The 27,540-nt window shown below is 43.5% G+C and overlaps 1 protein-coding gene across 3 annotated transcripts in view; it reads right to left on the bottom strand.

Annotated features, from left to right (window-relative positions):
• gse1b (Gse1 coiled-coil protein b) overlaps positions 1–27,540 on the bottom strand; it is a 171,519-nt gene that overhangs the window by 36,992 nt on the left and 106,987 nt on the right. The window contains exon 1 of one of the 3 annotated variants that reach the window (XM_069174625.1): positions 11,008–11,255. The exons of the other annotated variants lie outside the window; for them this stretch is intronic. The gene's annotated coding sequence lies outside the window, so the exon portion shown is untranslated. Of the gene's footprint in view, positions 1–11,007; positions 11,256–27,540 lie in introns of those variants that run through there. 3 annotated transcript variants of the gene reach the window in all.

Raw genomic sequence — 27,540 nt, 5'->3', positions numbered from 1 at the left:
ATCAACACTTTAAGTGATGTATTGTTTATAAATGGCACTCGTGTACTGTACCAGTAAACAGCTTTTGAAGCTGTGATAAAAGAACAGAGCGTGATCTTCAAGCTGCACAGGCAGGTATTCAAAGAAAGACAAAACAAAGGTACCTGAAGGTTGAAAAAAAGAGCAAGGACGCAATCTCAAAAATGGCTTTAAATGGTCATACACAAGAATACCGTTGCTTGGATATTAACTGTGCAAATAAATGTGGTATGAACAAACCTTCACACTCACACATACACAGAGTATCCAGGAGGACAGCAGGATAAACCTGCTCTGGTAGTTCCAGGTTTGTTTGACTTCTGAGATGAGATGTCAGAGCAATCTACCCTCAGGCGCTATACAACGGATGTGTATGAGTGTGTGTGTTTGCACAGGCATGCACACCTGTGAGTGCCATCTCTTTTACTTACACCAAAGACAAAACCCTAATATCAGAGAAATCCTGAAACAGTAGCTCGATAGCAGCAGAGCAGCTGGATCAAAGGCGACAATTCCACTGGAGAATGAGGGAAAAAGAAAAGGGAGACACAGACACAGAGAGAAAGGTGCTGGTGTGCTGGTGTGTGTGCGTGTGTGTTGTGTGTGTGTGCGCGTGCGTGCGTGCCTGCGTGCGTGCGTGCGTGTGCGCCTGCGTGCGTGCGTGTGCGTGTGTGAGGGGTGGGGATGGTGGTGGTGGTGGGACAGGGTGGGTTGAGATAAAGATCAACCGAGAAGCCGCGAGAGAGAGAGCGAGTGAGAGAGTGAGTGAGAGCGAGCGAGAGAGAGAGAGAGAGAGAGAGAGAGAGAGCGAGAGAGTGAGCTTTGGCTGTGTCTGAGCTGTCATTATACAGCAGGCCTCCATTATGGAGGCTAAAGCAGAGAACTCAGTACATGTCCATCTGACCTGGCTTGTTCACACTGTCCTCTACACACACACACACACACACACACACACACACACACACACACACACCTTTGCAACGAGCAAAGCGAGCCGTCTTCCCGTCTTCTAACTTGTGTGGCTTTAAATGATACAGTTGTATACGTGAGCCTGCATGTGTGCGCACACCTTGTTATTCATCCCTCACCTCCCACTACTCTTCCTCTCTTCCACTCTCAGTGTTTTCACCCCCAACCTGCCTGCCAGCAGCTTACAACAAAAACACGGAGATTTCAAAAGACCAGCCGGCATCTCTCTCCCTTTCTTCACCTTCTCTTGAATTCTCCGACGCGCGCGCGCACGCGCGCACACACGCACACGCACACACACACACACACACACACACACACACACACACACACACACACAAACCGCAACAGAGAAACGGTGTGTCTTGAGGGTAGGCACGAGCTGAAATGATTTTCTCTCCTCTCCTCCTCCCAGCATCCGACTCACCCACCCCAACAGTGCCATTTCCTCTGTCTGTTAATTACATAGCTGCTGTGGTAGGGGTTGCTGAGGTTGTGTGTGTGCGCGTGTGTGCGCGCGTGTGTGCGCGTGTGCGCGCGTGTGCATGTCATCTGGGGAGTGTGTAGTTGTGTTCTCGGAGACACCGGCGTGGGCGTATGACAGAACAGTCTGGTTACGCTTCACAACGCTGCTTAAGAGTGTAAACACACACATGCAGAGACACACATTCAGTCACACAAACACACACAAGAGCCTCCCCTGTCTGTGTCTCTGGCTCTTTGTGGTTCATGCCCCGGGAGTCAAGCTGCTGTCTGTATGGCTGTGCCCTCTGTAGCCTCTTGCTGAGGGGGACACAGCGCTGCCGCTCCCCTGATGAGAGGGTCTGCTTCAGCCCCAGCCCAGCTGTTCGACTGAGAAGGCAGGCGAGGAGTCAAGCTCTGACTCAGTCGTCATCATCACCATCACCATGTCCTGTCGGCTCCCTCTTTTAATCAACCTCACCTGTTCCCCGGAGAGACAGGAAAAGGGGGCAGAGGTGCTCTTTCCAGAGAGGGAGGGAGAATTGACAGGTGTTACAGATCTCACACACATGAACTCAAAGCACGAAAGAACGCACAAAGGGAGACCTGCCACGGAGCTTATCATGGTTTTTGCACCCGTGTCGCTCGTTGGTGTACCCTTAACCACATTGATGGGAGACATTCTCAAAAAGACGCCGACAGCTCACATGTTTCGCAGACCTGGACAAATTGTATGGTTCTGTACTGGAATGTTCTCGGTGCCTGGGGACTTCACTGTTTGTAACATATTTTGGTTGTTACCATCATTCAACTTTCTCACTCCTTCTCTCTTTATCTCCCTCCACACGCCTCCTCAGGAGATGAGCAGTGTTTTTGCTGGCTTCCCTACATACACTCCTCACTCCATCCGCTCTCCCTCCTCTATTCTCTTTCTGTCTGTGATGTACTCTGCTGGGTTGTGGTTGCCTAATTAGCACTGCAAGTGCTCTGCATGGGCCCTGACTCCCAAGTGGTTCCACACACACACACACACACACACACACACACACACACACACACACACACACACACACACACACACACACACACACACACGTGTACACGGCACCCACTTGACTTTCCATAGAGGGGTCTGGTTGCTGAGAGTTGCCCTATTGTAATCTTGTAATTAGTATAATTGGTGTGTGTTCCTGCTTGTACATGCATGTGCGTGTCCAGATGCGTGGATTTTGTACGGTTTGATGAGTTAACCTCTTTTTTTTTTCTAGGCGAACAGGAGTGAGCCCGCTGTCACCATGGCCCCACATCTCAGTGAGTAGATATAAAAACAAGGTTTCTCTTTGCCTCATGGCTGAGACTTGAGCTGTTCTTCGATCTTTCAAGTATTTGATCAGCAGACTATTTGTAGAGCAGAAATTCATAAAAAAAAAAAAAAGTATTTTGACGTTCTACGAGACTTTAAGATCCAACTAGATTATTCTTAATGGCTCTTGTAATTCTGAAAATAATAATTTTCAGAGTGGGAATACAATCAATTTGAGCAGTGGTATTGTTTGGTCAATAGCTGGACCAAAATGTGCATTTTAAAATTACCTCTGCAAAGAATGCAGTTATAAATGGCTCATTCTTTCAAAAGCACAAATCCTCATGACTCATCTAGTCCACGCAGACAATATTCAAATTTTTAAGATAAAAGATACTGCACTTACCATCGGGTCCAGTTGACCTTACAGGATAGCCGAAACATTTGGACAATTAATTGATTGGCTGATCAACAGAAATATGGCTGGTTTTATAAACTAATTATTTTAGTGACTTATCATGAAAAAACAAATTAACAAAATGCGACAATTTCTCAGGTTCAGCTTCTCAAATCAGAAGATGTGTTGCCTCTCTTTGTTATATTTTATATTAAACTGATGAGCAGACAAAAGAGAAAACAAGACATTGGAAGATATCACATTGGGCTCTTGGAAGTAGTGATTGTTATATTAAATGAAAAAATGCCAAAGAATGAATGAAAAAAAATCTCCACATTAATCAATCATGAATATAATTGTTAGTTGCAGCCATGCCAAAGAAGCTCATTAACATATTTAACATCCCCAAGGAACAGCATGAGAGTGGATTTCCTATGTGAAAGCCATGTAATAGTTGTCTTCAAGAATACGACCTTCACGTGTATTTATTTCATCAATTTACTGAACCATTGCACATCATGTCAGTCAGTGGCCGTGCAAAGGGGAAATACATATGGAATATGTGAAACTGAGATGAACATACATAAAAAAAAAAAGAAAAAAAAGAACAGCGCCCAAAATGGATACCCTTTAGTTATACAAATACCAGCCAGATAAAACAAGTCTAGCTGGCAACCAGAATCTGTGTGAGAGCACGTTTAACGCGGCAACTGTGGCCTCCACCAACACAGGCATGCAGCTCTGTCCACGGGCTGATTAAAACACTTGGCCACAAAACCCGCTTCACTTCTTCAGGCACATATCTGACCTTGCTCTTATAGACAAGGAGGCATGCTAACAAACACACACACACACACACACACACACACACACACACACACACACACACACACACACACACACACACACACACACACACACACACACACAATATGACAGTCAGCTGATATAGCAGATATCTAGAGATGGACGGAGGAAAACAGAGGAAACGAGAGAGGCAAACAAGACAGACATGTTGAAGAGAGATGGAAGCAGACACAGATAGAGGAAAAAAGAGAGATGATGATGTGATAGCAAAAGAAAAGGCCTTTGTTGAAAAGAAGCCCTTAGCACAATGCTGGGTTATACTGTGAGAGTGTGACTGCAGAAAGCACAAAGACAAGACAGATAGACATACTATATGATTCGTGCTGCAGCACACACACGAAAAAAATGCTTAATGAAAGAGGCCCTGTTTTGTCAGGGCAATAGTCAAGTGTGGTCAGCATTGAGTGTGTGTATGATTCACTTATCTACTGCTCTCGTGTTGGCTGTGTTGTGTTTGTTTGGCCAGTGCTTATCAGGCCTTGGGGTATGACAACGACAGCAGCAAACATGAGCTACACAAACATACACACACATAATCTGAAAATATCTCAGGTGGTTTGGTCTGGTCAATGTCGCAAGACTGATTTGTGTGAATGAAAATGTTTTCTTTTTTTCAGTTCCTCTCAGGCAATTTAATCCAAGCTGAAGCTTGAGAATACAAAGTTAACATTGTGAAAAAGTTGCGGGTAATTACACCACGGCTCCAGCACTGTGCTCTGTTGTCATAATGAAATCACATTAGATACAAAAGCAGCATGTTTCCAATGCCATTCAGGGAATGGGTCTCGAAGCATGGGACTCAACCGCAGCGAAAGAGCAGTGTGGCTCTCCCTAACCTCAGCTGGCATCTATCAGGATTCACTTTAATGGCACAAAAATCCAACACCCATGTTCGGTCAAGTAAAATGCCCAAAATTGTAACAAAGGAAACGGAAAGGTTGCCAGTTAAGTTGAACATATTCAACTTGAGGAAAAACTGAAGAAACTCCCATCTGCGTATCTTATAATAGATCAATGGTGGAAATCTATTGAGTATGTAGTGTATTTGTCAACATCTGTTTGCTACAACCACACACATCCACGCCCACAGTTCAAGATACAAGTGAACAAAAAAAAACAAAAAAAAGTTGCAAATCTACAAAACATTCACAAAAACCTGCATTTTCAACAAGAAGAAGTAAACTCTGGTGCATGCTATGACTGGTTACAAGTTTTTCTGCTAATCTCTGAGGGAGATCTACACAAACAGCATGACATCATTTTGAAGCCATGTGTCAAGACAGATTGTTCAAAAGTAAGTAACCCTCATTACAAGGGCTTAAGTGTATAAATTAGGGCCAAGATGCTCATTTAAACTCTATTCTCCCAACACTGACATCTCCTTGTCAACGACAGAAGGGGAATAGGACCTAACTAATGGCGATGCTCTTTTATTGGGGACCAGCCCTTGTGTACATTGCCTGCAACCTTCTTTGTCTAGTATTAAAGGTCAGGACAGTGTTTGATGACCTTTTTTTTTTTTTTTTTTTTTTTTTTTTTAAGTACAATCAATTGCCATAAATGTTTGTGGTGTGTCATGAGGCGCATGAGTGTGTCTCAGGCTGTGTGACAACAAGCCCAGAACATCTTTGAAAGATACACATTGAAACATATACACACACACACACACACACACACACACACACACACACACACACACACACACACACACACACACACACACACACACACACACACACACACACACACACACACACAAAATGAAGTATTGTTCGACAGCAACCCTGGGTGACATCAGGACATGTGTCTCTACACAGGCCAATCTTACAGAGCAGGTTGGACTGGTTTTACACACACAGAATAAACACACACATACACAGTGATAAGCAGCTTAATCAGTGAAATAGTTATCAAAGTGAAAAAGAGATAGAACAAGTCATCAGCCCCAGGGTGTTTATGGTTTCTCTACTTTACTGCTTCTTCCTCTGCATGTGAAACTGTAGCACATTGTAAACAGAGATCCCACAGTACTGCCAGAAATAAGGCTGTGCTTTTACACTGAAATCAGAAAAAGAGCCGGCATAATGCTCCCCCAGTGTGTGATTTTAGATTGCATGTCAGAATACCAGAGTTGTAACACAAGAGTGTCAACTTGTAGATCTGCTCCATGTTGGTCATCCCTGCTCTCCCTTTTACCCAGACATTGATTTGGCTCTGTGACTACCTCTGCTGCTGGCTTAACAGCGAAACAGCAATGCCCCCCCCCCCCCCCCCCACACACACACGCCACCACCCATTCTGTGTTTGTATGTTTTATACAGAGCACAAAAGAGAATATCTGCGCAACACTCCCACCTTTAACAGGCTGTATAAAAGGGACTTGTCTGTCTGCCTTAGTTGTCCAACTTCCAGTCTGTTTTCACTTTAGATAAATACTTTATGACATGTTTGCTCAGCTGTCTTCACTGGTCATCACATTTACAGCTTACCTTTACTAATGTTTTTTTACACCCAGTAGGGGATTCTTAGGCACACACAATCAAACACACCACCTCACTCCATCCTAAAGCAAAAAGCCATCAAACAGGGCTTAACAGCACAACGTCTGCAACATGCCCGGAGAGAGTTCTAGCTGGAGAGACAGAATGAGAGAGATAAAGAGAGAGACAGAGGGAGGGAAAGACAGAAGCAGACAGAGAAGGAAAGAAAGAGGAGAGAGGGATGGAGACACGCTGGCCGAGGAAAACCGTCATTTCCTAAACATCCTCCAGTGGTTTCTCTTCCAACACAGCCTGACCACACAGCAACCCTGCCCTGACACACAAAGAGAGCGGTGTGCGCACCCACATTTTCATACCACCTCAGGACATTGTTGTAGTGATAGTCAAAGCCAAGCCAAGCCTCGCCCAGTCAAACACATCCCTTTCTTTCTAATAGGGAAGTATGTAAACCCATGCAAAGGACTCTTTTGCAGTCTGTGCTATTCAAAGCTATCAATGTGGGCTGTTGATAAGAAAATGCAAAGTGGGTCACCTTTAACTCCAGGCTCCTTATGTAAACAGTACAGGGAGCTGCTTGGGACTCTCCTAATCACTCTCTAAACAGAGCCAGGTGCTGTTGCCACAGACAAACTGTCACCAACACTCTGCTCGACACAGCTGCTGTCTAGCCCCCAGACACTCACAGCACTGCAGGCTGTCGCAGCATGACAAACAGCACAACGACACCTGAAAACATGCCAACCTCATACAAGCGTTATCGCAGTGTAAAGATTCAACAACTTGTAAATGGCGCATTACAAGCAAAAAAAAAAAAAAAATTAATAATTCTGGTCCTCGTAGCAAGGTTGGCATAAGTAAACTTAAACTCTTATCTTTCTATGAACCATCAGACACATGTAAGTCTGTGACAAGAGAGGAAAAATCCATCGAAAGTCAGCGAACTCCCTTCGGCCAGAGAGGTTACGTTTGCTCCAGTTTCTCTAAGTTTAGCAGAGAAGACCTCACAAGCACTGTTTTCATGAAATTTTGGTACACAAATAAAGTAACTCTTCTTTGCGGATCAGAAGTGATTCATGTTTGCGATTGCTCCTGGACAATTTAAACGATTTTTCTAATGACACTCGCACAAACCTGGATGATTCTGAATTCTTGTGAAAAATTTCCATAGTCAAGATTTTAAATTAAATTTAAATTTAAGCAAAATCTATTGTATTTATGTTTTAAGAGAAATTTAGGGAAATATTTGTCTATTGGCAGTGTTTGATCCTTTAAACCTGGCCGGGTGAAGTGGATGCCTGCCAGGTGAGGGGACAAACTTATACCCAGGGAGAAGTTGTATTATGGTCAACAAAGTACTTCTTCTTGCAACTTATTGATATTGCATATGAACCATGCAGTAAAAAGTGGTGTCTCGTGATTAAAAAGGCCCAGTGTGCGCAGTGTAGCAGGCAGACAGGCCAAACACTGAACCAAATTGATGCCCAAAACCCTGTCAGAAATGGCAAAAGGTGGACAAATAACAAAACCATCACAAATACATAACTGAAGCAGCAACATTGTGATGCACCTTAAATATGAAACTATGCAAACTGCATCATCCAGCCACCATCTAGAGTTAGTTTGTGCTGAAAATGTTTCTTTTTCTAATGGACTCCTTGACGGGTCATAAGAAAAACTAAAATTTTCAGATGTGCAGTCAGCAAATGATACATGATTACCAAAGTCACCAGACTGTGCATCTGCATCTCACACGTCTGGCTCCTGGAAAATAACATCCATTAGACTGACTTTTATAAAGTCGTTGTTAACAGTAGATTAGGTTAATAACTATGACCTAAGTCAAAATTAGTTGCACCTTCTATCTCTTGTAGCAGTGACTTATCTTAAAGTTAAACTATTGTGATTAGTTACTGGCTCATCATACTTTGAGAAAACTTGGAAATAGTGAAGGCGGTGTTTTTGCATGGTATCAAACTAAGCGTCGTGGCAATAAAACTTCTAATAACTATATCTGCGAAATCACTACTAGGGGCTCTATTTTAAGATCACAATATGCAATCGAGGATGCAATTGAATTTCTCTGTATAACATTGTAACGTCTTGCTGTAAGGACGTTAATGTGTTAAGTGCCATGAAATAACCTATGTTGTGATTTGGCGCGATATAAATAAAGTTGAATTGAATTGAATTGAATCCCAATGAAACAGCTGAGGGTCCTTAACAAAAATGTAAGTCAAGGTTAGAAGCTGCTTCTTTCTCCAACTGACTGACAGGTTCTGTACGAGGAGAAAAGACTACGAAAAGACAAATATTCTACACTGTTAACATGTTTTGAAGATGGAAAAAAATAGTTTACGTCAGTATAAAAATTGTGGTTAAAAAGGGTTAATAAACACACGATATGCTGAAAGGCAGCGATCAGAGATTAACCTGTGACAGCAGTGTAATATGAACAAATTGAGTTTGTACATGTGGGGGATTTCCTGTATGAAAGACTATTAGTGCAGTGGTGATGTTGGCTGCAGTCAGTGGTAAAGGTGCTAGCTGATGCCACACTTTGATCTCAACTAAAGATAACTTATAATAGCACTCAGGCAGCTCACATATCAATCATGGCTTAATCTGGATCAGCATTTTTACCAAAAACACAAAGTGGGTGACCTCCATAAGATACAACTGCCATGTACAATTTGTTTCATTCAATATGTTGTTTACGGGAGAAATCTGTCACAACATGCTAAATACCTCTTTTCATTCATTGTCATTACTAATGCTAATAATAAATGCTTTTAAAAATGTCTGGATCCTCACCAAAAATAGCAGCTGTTTCCAGGTTATTTTCTTCATTTAAATTTCTAACACATTTTAACACCTGGCTATTTACAAATAGACACTTGGCCACATAACTTCCCTGCCGAGATAATTATTGTTAAATGAGCATAAATTTACACGGAAATAAAAATCAAAAGTTAAGTCTGTGGCAACATTTCAAATGCTATTTTCTATATTTACAGAGAGATGAAACTTGAACTCTATGGTGTCAGTGACAAGCAAAATGGTACAATAACATTTCCTATTGTTCCCTCAGTAACTTTTTTTTTTTAATGTCCCTATACTGTATCTTTTTCTGCAACTCGTCCTGCTGTGTGAGCCATTTCCTGGCTCTTTTGTGAGAAACAAGGCTGAAATCCTGAAAGTTATAACAAGAAATAATGGATTATGCCACACAACCATGCCAAAAATGACAGCACACAGTTATGTTACATGGCAGATGGATACCCATGTAATGAATGACCTATTTGCGGCACCAGTCAGTAGCAGTTAAAGACAGCAGGAGGACAATCACTATAAAAAAAAACCAGAAGGCTCTAATTCCCTGCTCTTGCAGTTATGGCTAACCTTATCAGCAGCAGCTAAAACACACAACAAGGCTCCTTCTGGCTGCAGATAAACTCAGCCCGCTGCTCAGTGTTCAGCAAAGCCTGTTGCTTCACCGCTGTGTTTGTAGACCGTGTTTTAAAACCCGAGGTGTGTGTCGAGAGTGATGAGCGGTGTGTCTGTTTGTGTGCGTTCCCCGCAGAAGCAGCTGTTGTACGCGCCTATGGTTCAAAAGAAGTGAAGGAGCGCGTGGGAAGTGATTCAACACGGTCCACCTGCCGCGCGCACGCGGACACGGACACTTACACCGAGGGTCAGATCCTTCACCCAGGGGGGGGGGCACCAAATGGTCAAAACGTGTCACAGTCACATTTGCACAGAGGAAATACCCCCTTTTTTTTTTTCTCTCTCTCTCTCTCTCCAAGAACAGACTTCCCCGCTCTGAAGGAGCAAGCCAGACCAGACAATAATTTGAAAGGAGCCAGTCTGACTGGAGACGTCGAACTAAGTACAGCCAACAACACGGTTTTACATCGGCTGACGGATCTACAGTGAGCGTTAATGGCTTAACGCAGAAACCCTCCGGGGTTTTTTTTTTTTTTTGCTTTACATAATAATCACTACAGTGCGCCGGTAACAATGTTACAAGAAGTTAATTTGAGGGGGTGGGGGTCGCCCGCTATTCTTTTCAGACCCCCCCCCCCCTCCTCCCCAGGCTAATCTGCATTTTAAAAACACGATTATATGAAATCCCTTAACAATACGGTGTGTGTAAACAATAATTGATATGAAAGCTTATAGTCTACCTGGACGCACCGGACCGGCTCCTTCTTTCTCTTTCTGTGACTCTCTCGCCTTTCTCGTCTCTCTCTCTCTTCACACATTAGCACGCACACACAAAAAGCACGCGCGCGCACACGCGAAGGCTACATACACAAGGGCTCGGCACCGACCTTCGAGAAAAAAAAGAGAAAAAAAAAAAAAAACTAGCACCCGTTTCCTCGATATAGTAATGACTTCCTCAACAAAAACCCCGCCGTATGCTCGCTCGTTTACACAAACAACCTCCGGGTTTTAAAAACACAACTACAGATTTACACACAATCACTCACCGCAAACAAGTATGGGTTATTCCAGTGTTTATAAATGAGTAAATTTCCTCCCTCCGTTAGCGGTGAAAACGCGGATCCATCCCTCCGTCGACAACAGAGACTGCACTTTTGTTGTCACGCAGGAAGCTCCGACGCCTAAGCGAGGCCACAGGGACGGAGCACAGCAGAGCAGAGCGCCGGGGAGAGGAGGAGAGAGGCGGCCGGCTGCTGGGAGCCGGGAGGTGGAGCTTCCTCTCCGGCAGGGGCCGGACAGACAGACAGAAAGGGAGACAAGTCAGGAGGGGGCGGGGGGTACAAGCACCTGCTCCCTCCCCGTCACGCCCCCCGGCCCGCAGGGCTGACCCCGCATTGTCATCCCAGTAGGATAAAGAATGTCCCATCCATCCTCGACCAGGATGGAGAGTTACTTCCTGTTCGTTCAAAAACACTACAAGGAAATCTGCAACAAACTTCTTCAATATGACAGGATACAAAAAAAAAAAAAAAAATCAATTTATCCTGCATATTCATCAAATATTATAAATTATTTAAAATAACATCTGTATTGCATCTATTTGTTGGCAGATAACATTAATTATTGGTGTTTGTTCACTTGGTTTTAATATTTTTTAACATGATTTTTTTTCTTATTTAACTTCAATCAAAAGCATAGGCTATTTGATTGGAACTGCAGTAATCTGAACAGTGGTCCAGACAATTAGGACTCAGTGTGTTTATATTATTTAATTCTTTGATCAAAAAACACATTTTCTACAGATTTGTAAAGGTACCATCTAACAGAAATTGAGTTAACCATCAAATGTCTGGACAGTTCTGGAGGTATACCTAAAATGCATCTCCAATGGTACAAGATTATCATTCGACTTAATCATTACATAAGGAACACTTTTTATCTGGATTAATATTAAAGTTTAATCACTGTTTGCTATAACAACAGATTTACAGAATTACCCTCCTTTTTTGCTTTGCATGTACAGTATGTTAATAAAACGGGAGAGAGTAATTCCAGCAAGCGTCCACAAGGGGACAGCCAACCACTAAAAGCACACAGAAGCCTCAGCCGACAGCCTCTTCCCTATCTGGCTTATCAATGGTTTTACTGTGGATTAGATACCAGCGACTGCACAGGCTGTAAAATCAAAGCCACACTTGTAAGCAGCAAAGACAGGGTTTTCTCCCAGTGCCAAGGGTGAAAAAAAGGCTTAAGCAGGTGATGACTGGGGAGGAAGTGGGATGAGACCTTTTGCACATTGTGCTGTAAATTGTTGATTGCTGGATAAATTGGATCAAAAACAAGCCCTAATTGCGTTTCATGTGTCTCCTGCTAGGGTCCACTTCTGTGCACTAACAAAAGGAACTGCAGAGAACAGAAAAGCACTACCTAACACATACAGCATCCTTCTTGCATGTGAATAAAGTACATGTGTGTGTGTGTGTGTGTGTGTGTGTGTGTGTGTGTGTGTGCATTTGTGAAACGCGTGTCTTGTCTTTCATCCAAGTGATAGTGTATCGCTCACCTCTACTTGACCGAGCGAGCAAGCGAGGGAGCAGGTAGACAAGGTATCCTGACTAACGATGCAGCACCGAGACCTCAGCTTTTGATGTGCCTGCTGGCTGTACACATGACAGCTCTCGACACTGAGGGATCCCCCTTCTGTTTAATTAGTCAAATAATTAGTCATTAAGGTATTAAAATATCTTAGCTGACTCAGAATTTTTTTGTCAATTAGTAATTTTTATGGTCTTTATCACTAATCAGTAATGAGCTATTAGTCTTTAGTCGTTTCTGGTGATTAGTCATTGCTGTCAGGGATAAATCTTTACTTGAAAATAATTGCCCAATCTCTGGCATTACAATAATATTCATAAATATGTTTAATAAGGACCAGATTCCTCAGAGTGACTGCATTAATCAGTGGAGGAACAGATGTAGCCAAAAAAATATTTTGAATTACATCAACTAATACATTTGTCAAGAAATATTGCGACTATTAGTTGCTGAATAATTCTTTTAATCAAGGACAAGCCTACAAGACACAAATAGAAGCTCATGAAGATAAACAGTACAGGTACATATGCTCCAAAATGCATGATTTAACATCTACTGTACACATGCTGCTTCTATTTGTGCCACTTTTCTCCCACTCACTGCACAGAAGAACAAAGATTTGGCATTTAGCACACAGTGTAATTAACATATGACCAAAACCAGTGTGAAAACCAGCTTCAAACTGCTTGCTCCATTTCAAAACTCCACAGAGTGGTTAAACATTTATGTTTTCTTCAACAGTTATACATTTGCACTGAGTCTCCCACAATGAGTTTTTATGTAATTACTATTCCTCCTCTCGGCTGCAGGTGTACTGCTGTATAACTATAGAAGTCTGCAGGGTATTCTTCTTCTTCTCCTCCTGTCTTCTTTCACCAGCCTTTCTGCTTAACCTCCTCCACCTTCTTCCTTTGATACTAAACGTCCCCCATTCCTACCGTCCCTCATTGATTTGACTACATGCCATTTCACACACTTGCTCCTAACATCGCCTCCCCCTGCACCTCCTCCTGTTCTCTGCAGCCTTTACTTCCCTATGCACCACCTCTCCAGCTCCCCATCTCTCTCTCTCTCTCTCTCACTGTCAGCGGCGGACCTGGCCTTAGGCATCGTTAGCTTAATTTAATAAAGGGGCTTAAGCTTTTGAGAGGCTTTTGAAGGATCTGACTGCTGTTACATTCATTACAATCTATCAGCCACAAGAGACACAGCCTTGTTGCATGGCTGAGAGAGGGAGCGAGAGAGCGTGTGTGTGTGTGTGTGTGTGTGTGTGTGTGTGTGTGTGTGTGTGTGTGTGTGTGTGTGTGTGTGTGTGTGTGTGATGGGTGAGGGGTTTTAATAATAATGGTTCTAATTATTAGAGCTATGATGGAATCACACACCTTGTGAACTCACAACTCACTCCTGCTCTAAAGTGCATACACAACGTGCGCACATGTGTCCATACTGGTAGTGGAAAGTGGCGTCTGGTGGAAGAACTGCCTAGCACTGTGAAACCACGCTTGCTTCCCCCTAAGCATCTAAAAAGTAGGGCTCCATCACTTCCTTTTTGAACTCCCTCACTCCTTTCAAAGACAAATGGCACAAACTCCCCCTCCCCTCCTGCCTAACCTCCATCATGCTGACGACAAGTGGCAGCTCTTTTAGCCTTCGCCATAGGGAGACACGCTCAGAGTGGATGCACTAGAAAAGACTTCAGCCGTCCCTGTGGACACTCTGACTGGGTCTGAGTTTATAATCCAGACTACCCTAGGCCTCGCCTCCTATTTCCATCACCCACACAAAACCTCAGCAAACAGCAATCTAAGCAAGCACAAAAAAAAAAATGTGGAAGAAAATCATGAGGCTTTGCATATGTCTGTGGATGTACGAGCACATGTGCATGTGTGAGTGAGGGCTGGAGGGCATATGCTATACCTCTGGGGTGTGTGTTCCACATTCTTCCCAGCCAGATATTAAATTAAGGCGGGAGAGGTAATTAACATGCAGATCAGATGCCACAGTGAAGACAGAAGAGGGTCTGCACAAAGTGACACGTTGAGAACGAGACAGAGAGATGGATAGATGGAAAGACAGAGAAAGAAAAGAGAAATATACCCAGACTGTTATTTACCTCACAGACTGACTTGCTGTCATCACTGTGTCACCACTCTATGTTTACTACACAGCTGTCCCACACGCATGCATAATGGTGTACATTTTCAGTAGAAGCAGAAAGAGACTCTAAAGCTGCAACTAATGATTATTTCTGATAAAAATATATATATATATTTATTGATTATTTGATTGATTGTTAATATGATTTCACGAGATAGCTAAATACTTTCCAGCTATTTTTCAGCAAATAAGTGAGTGGTTGTTTCAGCTCTACATTTAGTCGAAAACCATACTGATTTAGGGTTTTGTCTCTCTGCAACCAACAGGAATATGCACTTATTTATCAGATTATATTATTAGACAAAAGTAATCTAATGCAAATCAATTCAAGATAAACCCAAAATTAATTGACCCATATCCTCCATAGTCCTTAAAAAAAAGAGTATAGTATTGTGATATTTTCCCATAAAGATTAAAGATTGACATTTTAAAGATTAAATAAATGTCAATCTTTAAAACCAAAAACTGGCCAAACAACCATTTCCCCATGTAAACATTTTTAAATGACACTTCCAAAGATAACAACAACAACAACAACAAAAAAGCAAAAAACTAACAACACCAAAAAATTGTAACATATTAAACTTCTAGCCGTTTGAAGACTGCATGTTTGCTTTCAGCAATGATTCAGAGCCAAACAAAGCACTACCAGTGTAAACTGTACAACTGGTTTACACAGTCCAGTCAGTGATGGAGACTCAGCAGACACACACTGAGTAACAGCCTCACAGGACCTATCACAAGCCACTCAAGTGTGCTTCAGCCAATTAGAAATTCAGGGATGGGCTGTCTTTCGGCCTCTGTGTGATCGAGTAGACTTTGAGGAGATTAAATGAGGGTTGCACAGTAATCTCTCTCATATTTACTTTACATGGCTGTAAATATGCTGCTTATCTGCCCCTCCCCCTATTTACAAACATCGACATGCAGCACCATATGCCGTGGTTCCAAAGGCTTACCGTTACAACAGGACAAAGGCCACAGAGGAGAACGGGGAAATAAAACTACGGAATAAAAATGTGTGAAAGGGACTTGGGTTAAAACAGAGAGTGTACGGAGGAGGTTTGTGGAGTGAGCATGCTTGGCTGTGTTCTCTCCTCACTATCCTCCTACTATGGGTGTCTCTGTGTGTGTGTGTGTGTGTGTGTGTGTGTGTGTGTGTGTGTGTGTGTGTGTGTGTGCGTGTGTGTGTGAGCAACAGGGGAGTGTGGTGAGGCCTATTAACAGACGTGGTGGTAATAGGCAGGGGGAGCCAGGATGTGTCTGAGCCGCTGACCTGCCCATTAGCTCTCTCCACTCTGCTAAGCCCTCACATCGATCACCCAGCCACACATCATTGATCTGGAAAACCAGGCACGAGTGCACTACTCATACATACCCTCTGTCTCTCACGCCTGTGTGTGTGTGTGTGTGTGTGTGTGTGTGTGTGTGTGTGTGTGTGTGTGTGTGTGTGTGTGTGTGTGTGTGTGTGTGTGTGTGTGAAAGAGAGAGAGGATGTGTCTGTGTGTGTGGGAGGGGGGTTTGGTAAATGTGTGCTACAGCTCGCGTGTTTTATCTTTATGAATGTTAGACAGGCACCTGGGTCGGAGTGGACACAAACATACAGACACCTTTCATTACGCATACAAAAGGGCTAAGGAATTTTTTATAAGCCTGCTGTTATATCATTCCTCCCATTATTCAAATGTATTCCACCTTCCCACCCCGCAACTGTGACATAATTAACAATGTACACTTCTCTATTAGCCGCGCCAGTAAAAGCTAATTGTGAGCTGTCACTGAGAATGTAGAAGGCACGCAGACACTCCTAACCCTTCTATGCACATTGCCCAGACATACAGCACTAACAAGTTACATACAGTATACATATAAATATGTGAATAAACACTTCTACACTCACTGTACTGACGTTTATTATTCTACTGTACATTTTGACCTCGATTCAGGTCTCGCTCTAAGTGCAGCAGCAGTTAGTTAAGAGTTGAATCTTTATGGGCAGTACCTCAGCGGCTAATTAGATCAAATTGTCCCCACCGCGCTATCATTGTAGAGATGAAGCCTTACTGCCTGTTCAATACAGAAGCAGAGAGAAGCACCAGAATAACAATTTTATTCTCTGACAGAGAGAAAGCAAAAGGAAGAAAGGGGTGAAGGCACAATAAGAGGTTACAGAAATTACTATTTTACTCTGATGTTTACGGCATAAGGGAAAAATAAAGGAGGGGATTTAGAGAGAGGAAGGGAGAAAGGAAATGAGAGAACACATCCGAATAGAAAGTGGGGAAAGGACAGAGTCAGGATCAGCACAGACGGAGACAAGCATGCATGTGAGGCAGCAGCAGATGTGCTCGTATGTGGCTGTGAAGAAAGGAAGAATATGGAAGACAGAAGAGGTGCACAGCAAAGACTCTGGGTGCTTTTTACATATACATGCTACCAGTGAGTTTATGCAAACTCATTCTAACAGACAGCACAGCAAACAGTGGCACTTTAGCACAGTAGGTCGCAATACAATAGACAAAAAAACAAAGCAATTATGCAGATGAACCAGCCGTTAGCTCTGAATACTTTAATGTAAACAAGGACTTTGAGGTGTCTCTGAGAGATATCTCTTGTTTTTGATTTGGAAGGTGTTAAACATGTGCGACCCATTTCAGTGAGAAAGAAGAGTTGCGAGTGTAATGCAAAACTACAAGGACAATCTGTTTGTGACTTTTGTATCACTTTTTTAAAATGAAAACATAATCCATAAATACCCTGGATCTTTTCCATTATCCCCGCCCTCTTGCACACACTCACTCCCCTTCCTCTCACTCACCCCCCACAAACCCACGTACCCTCAAACAGATGGCACCAGGATGATGATAGCCAAACCAATTATTTATCTAATTATGACTTACCACTTAACAGCATAATCTCCCCCTGCAATTGCTAGGTATTCAAATAGGGGTCATTAAGGGGGTTATGCAAATCTAAACAAAATCATTATACTTGCAGTGCGGTTAACAGGGACAACCCAGCATGTTCACTTAAATTGTCCTTACAGAAAAATTCTTAATATACACACACTGTTAAATTTGAAGTGCCATTTCTCAAATCTTTCTGGCAGACATAAATGTATAGAGCACATTGATATATATTTATATATATATATATATAGTGGGTACGGAAAGTATTCAGACCCCTTTAAATTTTTCACTCTTTGTTTCATTGCAGCCATTTGCTAAAATCAAAAAAGTTCATTTTATTTCTCATTAATGTACACTCAGCACCCCATCTTGACAGAAAAAAACAGAAATGTAGAAATTTGTGCAAATTTATTAAGAAAGAAAAACTGAAATATCACATGGTCATAAGTATTCAGACCTTTGCTCAGTATTGAGTAGAAGCACCCTTTTGAGCTAGTACAGCCATGAGTCTTCTTGGGAATGATGCAACAAGCTTTTCACACCTGGATTTGGGGATCCTCTGCCATTCTTCCTTGCAGATCCTCTCCAGTTCCATCAGGTTGGATGGTGAACGTTGGTGGACAGCCATTTTCAGGTCTCTCCAGAGATGCTCAATTGGGTTTAGGTCAGGGCTCTGGCTGGGCCAGTCAAGAATGGTCACAGAGTTGTTCCGAAGCCACTCCTTTGTTATTTTAGCTGTGTGCTTAGGGTCATTGTCTTGTTGGAAGGTGAACCTTCGGCCCAGTCTGAGGTCCAGAGCACTCTGGAAGAGGTTTTCTTCCAGGATATCTCTGTACTTGGCCGCATTCATCTTTCCTTCAATTGCAACCAGTCGTCCTGTCCCTGCAGCTGAAAAACACCCCCATAGCATGATGCTGCCACCACCATGTTTCACTGTTGGGATTGTATTGGGCAGGTGATGAGCAGTGCCTGGTTTTCTCCACACATACCGCTTAGAATTAACGCCAAAAAGTTCAATCTTGGTCTCATCAGACCAGAGAATCTTATTTCTCATAGTCTGGGAGTCCTTCATGTGTTTTTTTTGGCAAACTCTATGCGGGCTTTCATATGTCTTGCACTGAGGAGAAGCTTCCGTCGGGCCACTCTGCCATAAAGCCCCGACTGGTGGAGGGCTGCAGTGATAGTTGACTTTGTGGAACTTTCTCCCATCTCCCTACTGCATCTCTGGAGCTCAGCCACAGTGATCTTTGGGTTCTTCTTTACCTCTCTCACCAAGGCTCTTCTCCCACGATTGCTCAATTTGGCTGGACGGCCAGGTCTAGGAAGAGTTCTGGTCGTCCCAAACTTCTTCCATTTAAGGATTATGGAGGCCACTGTGCTCTTAGGAACCTTGAGTGCTGCAGAAATTATTTTGTAACCTTGGCCAGATCTGTGCCTTGCCACAATTCTGTCTCTGAGCTCCTTGGACAGTTCCTTCGACCTCATGATTCTCAATTGCTCTGACATGCACTGTGAGCTGTAAGGTCTTATATAGACAGGTGTGTGCCTTTCCTAATCAAGTCCAATCAGTTTAATTAAACACAGCTGGACTCCAATGAAGGAGCAGAACCATCTCAAGGAGGATCAGAAGAAATGGACAGCATGTGAGTTAAATATGAATGTCACAGCAAAGGGTCTGAATACTTATGACCATGTGATATTTCAGTTTTTCTTTTTTAATAAATTTGCACAAATTTCTACATTTCTGTTTTTTTCTGTCAAGATGGGGTGCTGAGTGTACATTAATGAGAAATAAAATGAACTTTTTTGATTTTAGCAAATGGCTGCAATGAAACAAAGAGTGAAAAATTTAAAGGGGTCTGAATACTTTCCGTACCCACTGTATATATAGTGGTAAAAGTACAGGACGTTTTTTTTAAAAAAAGGTAGGGAGAGAGAGATTTCGCAGGAGCCAGGGTGAGTTCAAGCCCATGCTAAAAGGGTAATTGCATTGATTTCCATTTAGCTGCACTCTCTGATGTTATTTACAGCATTTAGCCCAGCAAACAAGGCCTTTCTGTCTTCTCCCAGTTTGCTTTTAACCAGCCGTGACACGCTGTCAACCCCTTTTCCTCTACCCTCTACCCCCCTTCACCCTTTTCACAACTGCCAAAACAGCAAAATACATTATTAGCCCATTAATAGCAGTCATGCCTACACACCCCCTCCCTCCTGATTCAGTCCAGTATTGCAGTTCCTCCCTCCCTATCGTTCTCTTAGGCGGGCTGGCACGGGCACCGAGCTGCTTTGAAGTGGCCTTGTTTATCCATGCAGGTTGAGATGTGGTTGTGTCTGGTGGGATGAGCAGGTGGAGGTTTTTTTTGTGTTTCCCCCCCCCCCCTTTTTTTAAGTGGCATTACAAGTGCTAAAGTCAAATTAAAATGTTCAGTCAAGTTGTTCTGGAGCAGAAAAGGTAACATTGCAGCTGAGATGCACCTCCTCAAAAAGTTGCAAGATAGCTGGTAACTGCTAGAACTCCAGGTTGGACAGCTGTCTGATTTCTTTCTACATATTCTCAGTGCTATTAGTGTTAACTGATTGTGAAATCATGGAACAAGTTGAAGTCAGGCTGGTTTTTCCAGTCAAAACTGCATTCTTGCACAATCTCTGGCGTTGCCGTAATTGTTTCTCTTTGATACAAAATTAATAAAAAAAAAAAAATGATGAAGGTGGTGGTGCGACAGTCAACGGATTAACTCCAGTCAGCCTGTCTTCTCTCACCTCGCTGTCTTACATGTCTCACAACAATAGACTGTATGAGAAAAAGAGAGAGAGCATGAGAAAGCGTGTGGCAGCGATTAGCATGCAGCTGACAAAGCGTTGTATTAGTACTATATTAATGTGGTGGTCACGTCCGGGACAGACTGCATTAAGCTCATCATCACTCTTCTGAACACATCAAGGACTCAACCAAGACCTGCAACCCACCACAAAGAGCAACAGGAGATGTGGTAGATGTGTGTGTTTGTTGAGTATATATAAATCACTTTTTTTTAGCCAGTGGTTTGTGTGCAACAAACAGTGAGGTAGGACCCGAAGTTGCTCTGTGCTGACGTGCGCAATATATGCAGGAGTGTTTTATACATTAAGGGGAACATATGTACTCTGTGTGGTGTATTTGTGAAGCGCGTCGTCACATATGACTCATTTCATTCACGTCCAAGGACTGCGTGGGCAGTATGGTGGCTTCGTATTAATACCACAAAGACACAAATGTGCAAGTGCGTGTTATACATACATATGAGTGTGACATACTGTATGCCATTCGAGTTTATCCAAAGCACACTGCAGTACCATCAGTGTCCAAACATTCTGGCATCGCCTCTCCCTGTGGGAATCAAACCTTTATACAGTATATAGCCATGTTAGCACGGTAGCAAGAGCTCCAAGGTAAGTCCATCTGCATTCATTTTTCACAAAGGCAGGGAGAGATCATGCACAGTACCAGGGAACATCGACTGCATATGTTGTTTGCATGTGGTGTATAGGTTAAGGGGTTCTCTTTATCACGTTCTTTGCGGCATAAAAAGGAGATGGTCAAAGACGGTTAGAAAAAAAACGGCAAAAGGAATTTCTTTAAGCACGTTCTCCGTACTTCCTCTTTTCCTCCCTCTTCATCCACCACTCGTTTCATTTCATTGAATATTGAAGGCCTATTAGCAGTGAAGCATCTACCTTCCAGTCAGTGCAGCCATTTTTTTTTTTTTTTTAAATCTGCCAGCTCTCTTTCTTACCTTCCATCTCAATGTATTTCTTTGAAACATTGAATTAACTTGGCTGATAAAGAGAACGACCACAGGAAAAAAAAGCTATAACAATGTCAGTCCCCTATTGAGCTCAACAAAAATGTACAAGGACCATGCTAGAGCAGCAATCATCATCTAGAAACAAAGGCGTGGTGTCTCTGAATCACTGCAAATGAAAGTAAAGATTATGATATTTTACACTTAGTGTAGGTATGTTTTTCTCACTCTCACTCTCCCTCCCTTCATCACTTTCTTTCTCCCTGCGGATTCAAACAGCAATAGCGAGCACCCTACAGTAAGACGATAAGGGAGGCTAAGGCGCTTCTATCCCTGCAGAACACACACACTCGGAGGGATAAGCTATGGACTAGTCCGGATCCTTGCTACACACAAACATGGAGAAGCAGACGTTACAAAGCAGAAGCTCTCATCTCACTGCGAAGCAAGCTGGGGAAGGAGGGAGGGAAGATGAGGAGAGAATGAAAGGATTTAGTCTTCATCTGCGGATGAACATGCCATCTCCTCCTCCCTGTTAGCACAGATTCCCTTGCTTCCCTTTGCCTCTAATTGCCAATTCAGCCCTCTTTTTAGCTCTGTCAGTCTGCCCTCAAAACACCCTCTGTCTTTGGACAACTGAGTTACTGATGACTGATACATGAAGTGTTTGGTAACACTTTACATTCCAAAGCAACATAAGCTATGGCTATGAACATTGGAAACACATTCCTGAAGCCAAGCACACGCTTCACACTCCTCCGACACACTTTCTCCGCATGCAGATGGTGTGTGTTTAAAGCCAACAGGGCAGGGCCATGCTTGCATGTGTATCCGCGATATGTGTGTAAACGTGCAAGTGCGCTGGTCTGTGTATGCGAGTGCTCACCGTCTCACCTGGGAGATGAGAAATTAACACAAGCAAATTTTACTGCGTTCATTTTCATTTTGCTGGTAACAAGACCATCTGCTAACCATCCTGCTCCATACAGGAAGAAAAAAAAAAAAAAAAAACAGAAGTGGGCTGCGCTGCAATCACTCCCACAGTCCCTTTCTCCCTCTCTCTCTGCATCTCATCCACACTCTCTCCAACACAGTGAGGGGCAGAGATAACACCTCAAGGCCATGGTGTTGCTGCCAGCCTTTAAACCGCTTCGTCTTCCTCTGCCCTGTTCTCTGTGGTTCTCCTGATGAAAGAGAGGAGGAAGATCAGAGGAAAACATGGCAGCCCAAACACTTGTATCCTCAGCCAAGGCTAAAACCAGAGCACGGAGTCACTGCCCTTCACCATCCACCTACTGCACAGACTTGTGGACACCCGCCTATACACACACCTGTTTGTAGGAAAACCCACATGCACACATACTTGGGCTAAAGAAAACAATACATTTTTCTATATGTACACTGCAGCAGCACACACGTGAACTCATATGTGTGTGCATGTGTACTGTATGTGTGTATTAGGATACAGATGGGCTCCAGTGGGCTGTTACAAACCCTCTCTGACAGCGACTTAACGAGGGCAATGCCTTTTGGCTCCTGCATCTGTGTCGGTGTTGGGCAGCCAAAACGCACAAACACGTTGATTAGTAAAAGCTTAAATGTAAGTAAGATGCATATCTGCGCACACAGATCCAGTTCAGTGTGTTACATGTGTCTCGTTCCTCTGGCATCTGTCACAATGACAGAAATGATCTCCTTGCTTTCCACTACACACAGCAGTACGCTGCACTTTTTAGTAAAACACTTGAAAGGGTTTTGTTCATAGCATATAATGACACAGGAAAAGAGCGAGAGGGAGTGAGAGGACTACACTCATCTAATTAACAACTAGTTAGCAGCAAAACAGTTGAGTCCAATTAGGGTGTGTGTTGTAGTTTAGGGTTTAAATGCTATCCTGATTATTAAGGCTGTTTATTTGTTCTTCTACCAGGAAGCTGGTAGAGTGCATCTGACTGCTAGTTTTAGACAAACAGGGTGAGAGAGGAGAAAGGGTTTATTTTAGACTGAGGACGAATTAAACACCAGTGTGTGTGTAAGTGTGTGTGTGTGTGTGTGTGTGTGTGTGTGTGTGTGCATGTGCGCGCGTGTGTGTGTGTGTGTGTGTGTGTGTGTACGTATGCGTGTGCGTGTGCGTGTGTGTGTGTGTGTGTTCTGTGTCTGTGAGGGGTTGGAGTGGTTGTAGAATAAGTGAGCATGTGCACTTGCATGTATCCACCTGTCCGCTTGCATGCATGTGTCTCCACTGTAAGAGGGCACACAGTTGTCTGATACACTTAGACTCCTCATTAATATCCCAAATCTTCAGAGACCATTTCCAGCAGCCCCAAATTCAGCTTCACTACCGCATACCACAAACACACCCCATCTCTCTCTCTCTCTCTCTCTCTCTCTCTCTCTCTGTCTCTTTTCTCTGCTCCCTCCCTTCCTTTTGGCAGAGTCTCCCCCTGCCGGCAGGTGCACTCTCCGGTGGCAGCCAAAGTGCCAACCTGCCCTCCATATGCCCGCCTCCGCAGTGCCAGCTTACTCTTGCCACTCCCCACCAGGATTCAGCTGGCCGGCCCTCCCCAAATCTGTTCCCACTCCCCAACACTCACCCTCCCTCACACCCATCACCCCTAGCCTTTCTCCTCACACACACACACACACACACACACGCACACGCACATGCATACGTACACACACACACACACGCACGCACGCACGCACGCACGCACACGTACACCTCTCTCATGCCAATTCTCCCCTGGTCTTACACAAAGTGGTGAAGCACTTTCGGTAGCCCGCTCACATTTACTTGTCTTATCTTTCCATGTGCTTTATCCTCCCCCGTCAGCCTATTCTCACCTTACACTCTGCGTTCCTCTGACCTTCATCTGCTTTCCTCTACCCCTCCTAAGTATCCCCCAGTTGTCGAGCTCTTTTCTGAGACCTCCCTTGACATGATGCCGAGAGACCGGAGCAGGCGCTCACAGAGCCAGGAGCCAGGCCACATCAATCAGCACAGGAGTGTAGGACGACTGCATGTCAGATCGATGCATCATCCTTCAACTGGTTGTACTCTGGGATTAACAGGGAAATCCGCTCCCGGACCATTGGTGGAGGGCAAGTTTTACTGCCAGCAAGTTGCTCTCATCTCTATTGGGGTCAGGGCATCAATGCATGGTGTGAGCATTTGAGAGGAAGTGGGTAAATGTCTCCCCTCTCTTAGAACTGCTGATACAACCTTGTCCGACCTTTCTGCTTGTTCAGTTTTCCCTAAGGATGTGAAACCACCCCTATACACTCTGACACCAAGCAACCAAATAAACCCAAGTAAACACATAAACACACAAATACAGCACCCTTCAGGCAGGATGCGAGAGGGCAAGATATATCATCAAACCCCCTTTTTATTGTTTAAAAAAAAAAGAGAGGCAGGTGTCATTTCTTCAGTACATATTGTACAAGCACACAGACAAACACAAATGCAGTGTGTGACATTTATGCTCAGCTATAGCCACTGTGCTATTTATTTTGTGGTCACTGTAAGGCTTCCATAAACACTGAGTGATGGAGCGGTAATCCTGTGATCTCTCCTCGTTACTCCTCCTCCTGAGGAAGTCATCTGACCACCCCGGAGCCATCTATTCAGGTCACAACCATCATCTATTATCCATCATCGGGGCTGTCCCTGTCGCTCTGTCTCACACAAATTTAGTGTGTGACACTAATTTTAATAGGATGTTTTAGACCCAGTCACTGATCACTTGCCCCATGCATAACCACCGCCTAAGAACGATAGACATCAAAGGAGAGAGTGAGTGAGTGAGAGAGGATATGGACATGGGCAGGGCAGGATGGGGAGCGAGACACGGAAAAGGAAAGTGAGAACGAGAGAGAAAGACCTTGCCTTGAGTCATCTCCCATCTTTAACAGGATGTGATGAGCTCTTGCAATTCTCTTAATCTGTCTCCCGTGATCCAATTCCATTTCCTGTGTGCCAAGAGGCTGGCAGCTCGGCACCAATCAGCCACACAAACAAGCGCACACTCACACCCAAACAGCAAGAACCTCTGCAAATAAAGTGGGTGACAGCGGTTACTCATTCATTACACCATTCAATGTACTGAACAGTACCTCCTGCTGACACAGTGAGGTCATCGGCTGTCAGTCTTAACCCCTCCAACACTCTCACACATGGTCTCAGGCATTTACAACCTCATTTACAAACACTGCAGCCTCCTCCCTGCCTCTCTTTCTGGACCCTGGAGACTAACCACACGGGAGATGCGAGGGACCACTGACACCCCACATGGAGGATTATCACATGACACCTGGTCAAGATATACTGAGCATATAAACAGAAAGGTGGGAGGGGAAACTCATTTAAGAGGGAAGTGGGAACACACTCCATCACAAACTGCATTTAGAGACAGTAGCTGAATGTCTACATAAGGAGGACAAATACTTGGCAGATTGAACAAAGAGGTGGACAGGGGATTGAAATGGGCATATTGCATTTTCTTCATTTCTTGTCTTAAGTGAAGGGGTTGCTTTGATGGCTAAGCTCTGAAATCCCAACGGCTAATGATTGGAAAGCTGTCAGCTTAAAAGGCCGCCCTCACCCACCACAAGAAAGATACACAAACACACACTCTTCTATGGCGCTTCAGAGTAGAAAAATAGCAGTTTCTCTATTACCCTCTCTCTTGGTGGTACAGTTCTTTGTTTCCCCGCCTCTTCCTCATAAATCTTAGCGTCACATAGTCCTAATTACCTCGGGAAGTGAGGAAGGATTACCTTGCTTCTCCCCCTAACCTCATCTATCTCCTTATTTGTGCTCGTTTCTTTACCAACTGTTCATTTATAGCGTAGTTGAAAGGGCAGGGAACATTCGAGATCATTGGCATTTGTCAGTTCTCAAGTGTGTGTGGAAGTGAAGGTGTTCATGATCAGAAAAACTGGTAAGTGTGAGGACCCGAGTGTGAGGCCAGCAGGTGCTCTGCCAGGAAGGACGTGGACCAAATGTAACCGAACCTCTGCAGTCCAGCAGAGGAGGGTCATCTGGCAACAGACACTGCCTATCCACTGTCTTGTCTGTCTGTTTATCTGTGTGTGAAAGGGAGGGCAGGAGCATTAACATAGCTTCATGTAACACCTTTTGCTTTTAGGGTTTTGTTTACTTAACACATACAAAACTTTCCTATCTGTTTAGAAAGTTATTATAATTTTCTGCACCACAAAAACATAAAATGACAACTTTGGTAAAAAATGCAATGTTTTGATACTAAATGTATACCTCCAGGAATTGCAATAATATCTAATGTTGATTTAACTAGGGAGTTTTGGGGGGGGGGAAATGATAATATTGCTGTTCAATATAGGTGCTTAAAAGATATGTCTGATGATGATTCTGTATATTTACACAATACAGTAAAGTTACCTTTAACTGATCCATATGCTTGGCGGTCTTTTCATTTATTATGTTAAATTAATGAATAAATGGACAATGATTGGATTACGGCCCCAGCCTGTCTGGAGCAATCGTCTGATCAGCATATACACATTGTGTTGAACACAACTCTAGCCTTCAGGAGTCAGAATTGTGTTCAACATAGTGATATAGCGCATGCTGTGTCAACAGTCCAGTGAAGTCCCTGTGCAAGGAGTCAGGTCTGTGCCACAGGCCAAAATCAATAAAAGGTTCTCACCTTAAAATGATCATATACACTCTACCACCTGTCAAACTCTCTCTTGTCCTGTCTCTTTATACATCCTGATATTCGATTTTCTTTTTCTTTCCTTAACAGACACAAAAACACAAACGTAGTTTGCTTCCTCTGTGCATCCTTAATCCATCATTGCGTTACCACATTATAACCAATCAATTAGACAAATAACCCTAAATGAGAGTAGCATTACCTGTATTATTGTCAATGCACTTTGAGGATTCTGGTGGTCACATGGTGGGAGGACAACAAACCAATCACTACTCTGCTTTCTAATGTTAAACCACTACTCATTTGAGTGCTCATAAGTGAAAAGAATATGGCCTAGTTGCGCATCTGCCAATATGTAATGATGTACATCCATGTGTGTGTGTGTGTGTGTGTGTGTGTGTGTGTGTGTGTGTGTGTGTGTGTGTGTCTGAACCCAG

The sequence above is a fragment of the Embiotoca jacksoni genome, unplaced genomic scaffold, assembly GCF_022577435.1.
Source record: "Embiotoca jacksoni isolate LCO1_2020_lvr unplaced genomic scaffold, fEmbJac1.0.p SCAF_6, whole genome shotgun sequence".
NCBI classification, from domain to species: Eukaryota; Metazoa; Chordata; class Actinopteri; family Embiotocidae; genus Embiotoca; species Embiotoca jacksoni.
This window is presented reverse-complemented; position numbering and strand designations above follow the sequence as displayed.